A 5,552-nucleotide genomic window follows, 5' to 3' on the forward strand; every position below is an offset into this window, starting at 1 on the left:
TTTGTATTTGTCAGGGATGCAAACAATTAAATAAAATAATAATAATGTGGCAGATCATTTTCACGTTTAGTTTCCTTTATTTAACCAGGTATGTTCCTATTGAGATTCCAGATCTTCAAAAGAGACCTGGTCAAGACCACAGCTGCAATAACATAAATGTAAAAACGTTATTCTAAGTAGGAGTAATTAGCTTGATAAATGTATCTAAATATGAAGGTATTTTGTAAGTATTTCACTGGTATTTACAGTTTTGTTTTGTTTTTTAAACCGGTAATATGTATCGCTCAATACTGACTTCACTTTTTCATTACACTTCACACACTTCAAAACCCGACATTATAAAAAAAAATGTATGTAAATCTTAAATTACATGTATAAAAGTTGTCACTGTATGACTAACTTTTTGGTGTTGTGATGTGGTATGTGAAATGTGTGCCGACAATAAAGTTGAATCTAATCTAATCTAATCTAAAATGTGTGCCGCTGATGGATGGCAAATGGTGTTGATACACCCATCTTTTTTATAGCATGCAATGAAAACTGGTTTGAGACAGATTACCGGCAGGACAGTGAGAATCTTCCAGTGAGGTATTTTATCTCTGTCTCCATTGTATGTAAAAAGATCGACAGATATGTATTGGAAAATGATAGCTCTCTTGTCCCTCACTGATGCCAATAGAATGATTTTCTATGGTCAACGTTTGTCTTTGTTATGCAGTCCATCCATAATTCAAATCCTGTGATTGGACAGAGCAGGAACAGTTGCCTATAGAGCACTTAACGTACATTTGTCTGGATTTTTCCATGTTGGAAAAATATATAAAAATGTTGATTATTTAATATGTCTGTTTTATGCAGCCTTAAATTACATCATTGCCCACAGCCCCAAGTCCTCCATGTTTTGGACAGCATTGTTTAAAGCTGAAAAGTTTCAAAAGAGAGGAACACTTTGCACATCTATTTAGTGGTGGGGGAGGTAGCAGGTAAGTAGGAGCATGATGAATGGATCCAAAAACCCTGCACACTGTTAAACAATTTATTTGCAATGTTTCAGTGTTTTTTTTTTGTCCCTGACAAACTATTTATTTCATTTGATGCATTTGAGGCGGTTAGCTTAGTTTAGCACAGAGACTCAAAACAGCTAGCTTGACCTTTCGACACTTTTGTAGGAATTATGATTAAACGCACAAGATGTAAAGTATTCATTAGTGAACTTTTGAGGTGGCACATATTGTTACCCTAGCGAGGCAAGCTGTTTCCAGACTTTATTCCAGCACAGCTTCTGTACATTCATAAAGACAGAGAAGAAAGCTGAAGTCTGTTGTGTTCATAAATGTGCAGATGGCAGAACAACATGGTCGTTTTCTGTCAATCTTTTAAACGTGACTTAATAAATGTACAATAAGAGGGGAACAGTACGCACCACAGTGTTATCAGTCTTCTTGAATAGGTGTACTTCTTTTCTGAACTTTAAGGGTGATGGCTGGGCTGAGCAGGAAAGACAGTATCTGTTGGCATGTCCTCATCCAGATGACTACGTGATGGAGGCAAAGAGGGCAGTTCCAAAACATGTCAGGCTCAATCCATCTACGTCAACTCTCACACTTTCTTCTGATACTGAGAGAAAAGTAGGGATAGATCGTTAGATAGAGAGATAGGAGATAAACTGATCATCCACTGTACTCGTACAGCACAATAGTCTTTCTCTCACAAGTAATGCAAGTACTATAATTGAGTTCTTACTTACGCTACCGTATTGATATGATAAATATAGTTACTAGTTATTTTGGAGATTAATTTTATATATACAAAACCTATGATCATCCTCTAGGAAAATAGATGAGAATTGTAGACTGACTATATCGGTGACTGACTAGATGGAAGTTGCTGAACTGTATAAAATTACTGAATAAAAAACAGCATCATCTGAATAAAAATGAAAATTATATCTCCCGTCGATGTTATATATACAAATAGTAAATAATACTGGAGCTAGGAACCCTGTGGAGGAAACTCAGATTTAACATCACCCACTTTTATACACTGCTTTCTGTGTGAGATAGGTTACCTGTGTTGAAGGTGAGATAAGAATGAGTCAAGATTACAATTTTTTGAATTCCTTGTTACAACTATACAGACCTTGGTTTTGGGCAAATGGGCATCTCTACTACACATAATTGGGTAATGGTCACTCATATCTAGTTGGAGGACACCACTATCAGCTTACTTGTGTGGATTGTTTGTTAGAATGATATGAATTAGTGTTGAAGGACTCTTAATGTTCATATGTAGGTTCAGAAATTAGATCCAGAAATGAAAATGTGGCATTTCTGTGACTCCAGGAAATTCAACAGGTGGATAAAGTCGTTCAATCCCACGTGGACCACAATTTGATCTAACCTTGGATGGTCCCATATAATCTCTGTGATTCTGCTGGAAATGTCCTCGACCCTCGCAACAGGAAAACAGTCTGTTTTTGCTATCGTCATCCTGATATTTCAGACTCTAGAGTCACCTTTGACCACAGTTGTGAGGTGCAGGTGCTCTGCCATGATGGCGGAGGTGGGGATGGTGGAATGGGATGTGGTGCAGGATGTGGTGGATTAACAGACACCCTGGGGTTACTTCACACAGCTGGACTAATTGCTGGAGTAATTACTGCCTGTGACTTTCAAAAAATAATTCAGTATATTTAACTGAACACACATTTGTGTACAAACATAAACACACATGCAGTTTTGAGATACAAAAAAAACATGAACAGCAGCGTGCCACTTCAGTCAGTCATGTGAGAGGACCGTGTTACACACACATCATTAACTCACAGTATCAAATCCACACACACACACACACACACACACACACACACACACACACACACACACACACACATACACACACAAATACACTGTAACTGCTTCTTTGTCAAACAACAGTGTGGATTATTCATTGCTTATTTCCTGTTACACACTAAAAAAAACAGAAAAAAATATTTGCATCCTTTCTTTGGGCAGTAAGTGAGAGTAAGACAGGAGAGGTTTTTATTTCACCTCCTACTGATGACTTGGGGAAAATAAAGGAACCTGAGAGGATGGTGTGTATCAGCATGTGTGTGTGTATGGAGTATAGTTGGGTTGGCAGGAAAAGGAAGAAAAGGGATGGGATAATAGAAAAGTAATGAAGAAACCCTGGTGGAGGAATGGAAGGACGGCCGAGGACATGGATACAGCCAGGGCCGGCTTTAGACAAGGGGGAGCCTCAGGCAAGGTTTTCTTTGGGGACCCTCCTTACTTTGCCTGGAGCTGAGAACTGTGGAATAAAACTATAAACTATATATAACGATATATATTTATATAGAAAAGTGGTTTCCCATGTCATTTAGGTGGAACTGCCAGAATGACTGGAGGGCTTTTATCATGCTCTCAACTGCCCATGATAAAATCCTGTAAATACCCCAATAGAATATATGAGAAACGTGGCCAAATGTGACAAACAGTAAAAACAGATTCCAGTTTGATACTAAATCAATTGCAATGCTCCCAGATCAACAAGTGGCAGAACAGGAGCCACACAAAAAGTGGCATCACTGTGACTGTCTGATGAGAAACGTCACATATCTATAGTGACAAAAATGGATCCAAAATATAATCTACGACTTGACATCATATCGTCCTTTAGCAGCTTGATTGATTGATTAAACTATTTATGCAGCACCTGTGCCAATCAATCACTAACTGACATGACTGACAGGGGGAGATGTTGATTGGCTTGATCTATCCATTTAGGGGGGCCTCCATGGTACTGGTTTAGAGCCACTGAGAAAAAATGTAGTCGCGTGTTCGGCATATACGGCGGGCAGTGGCTACAACGGAGGAATGAAGGAGAGAGGAGCTGAGGGATGAAAGAGGAGGGAGAGAGGAGGAGATGAAGAGAGATTATGCAATCAGTCAATAGATTCTTACTGGTGTGTTCTAAAATCAAGTCACCCTCTGGGACTCACAGCAAGCAGGCCCTTCATTCTCTATCAGTCTCTCTGTATTTTGCTCTTCCTCTGACTCTTCTTCTTTAAGCTATACAGTGTTAGCACACACCCCAGCTTGAATCTCCACCTTGCTGTTCTTTCACCTCTCGACTCAGAGCTGTACCGAACACCCCCCCCTGTCAGCTCCTGACAGGACGCCGAACTTGCTAAGCGTTTGATGAAACGTTGTTGGTCACAGAAGGTTAAAGGTCACACGGCTGGCTTGCTTAATCAGTGCCTCTGCTGAAAAAAAGGTGAACACAAAGGACCGACTTGCTTGTAAGGAAAGGTGATGCCAACCGCTGTCAGTGCATGTGTGTGTCTGTTTCCGAGTGTGTTGAGGAGAATAAAAGCAGGAGAAGTCGAGCATTTCGTCCCTCCGTTTTGAATGTGATGTGACGTGAGGTTTAATCACCTGTCGTCGAATGAAGCAGAGCAGTCATTTTGTGTTGCGAAACAAACATGTGTGTTTGTGTGCAATGAGTGTGAAAATATACAATTCTTCCAACCTCTTCACATGTTGCTGTAATCAGTGCCAGGAGACTGGTGGGGGAATGCCCTTGAACTCAGGACACAAAGCGCGTGTACACACACACACACACACACACACACACACACACACACACACACACAGACTGAGTAAGAAAAAGTGGGTAAACAAATGGGATTTTTGTTGTTGCCAAAACTTAAGAACTTTTGCTGCTTGTTTCCTGTTAGTGACCAAAGACTTGGCAGAATGATACAGAAAGAAAAAGAGGCCGGACCAAGACAGAAACAGAAGCAGAGAGGGAGGTTAGCGGAAGGATATTTTGAGCAAAATAACACTAGAAACGTAGCAGAAGAAAAAGTTAAAACGGATATACAGAAATAAATAAATAAAGACAATACAGGAAATTAGATGATAGAGGAAAGCTTAGCGAGGCTTCCTCCTCACAGTTGTTTGTCAAACATAATTGTTCCCCATTTTGGGAAATGCACATTTTCAGTTTATTACAAAGAACTAGAGAAGTTTGTCTTATGTCTGTGCGTCGATGGAGCTGTAGTCAAGAGGTGGTTAGCTTAGCACAAAAACTGGAAGCAGGGGGACACAGCTAGTCTGACTCTCTCCAAAGTTCAAAAATCCACCTACAAGTGTTTCTAAGGCTTACCAATTAAAGGAATACTTTTGTATAGGTTAAAAAGTTAGATGAGATGATTGATAGAGAGTGGTATTAATGTTCTGTGAGGTTAGTCCCTAGAGCTAGTTCCAGAGAGCATGGAGACTGAAATGATTTATGCCCAAACATCCACATTCTGGGTCTTGTTTTCTTTGATATATGGTATATATAGCATATTGTGTGTATTGCCTGTGGATGCACAAACACTTAGACACAGCAGCTCACAGTACACAGAGGCATGGATGTGGTCATTATAGCATAAATCAATGCAGTGTCTTTCATCATTGTTCTGTCCACTTACTAAGGTCATTAGTTGAAGAGAAAACCTGCTTGTTAACAGTCAAATATGTGTTAAAAAGTCAAAGGTGGAGCCT

This window comes from Seriola lalandi, unplaced genomic scaffold (assembly GCF_002814215.2).
Source record: "Seriola lalandi dorsalis isolate HSWRI2012SDOR001 ecotype SW California unplaced genomic scaffold, Sedor1 jcf7180002054374, whole genome shotgun sequence".
NCBI lineage: Eukaryota > Metazoa > Chordata > Actinopteri > Carangiformes > Carangidae > Seriola > Seriola lalandi.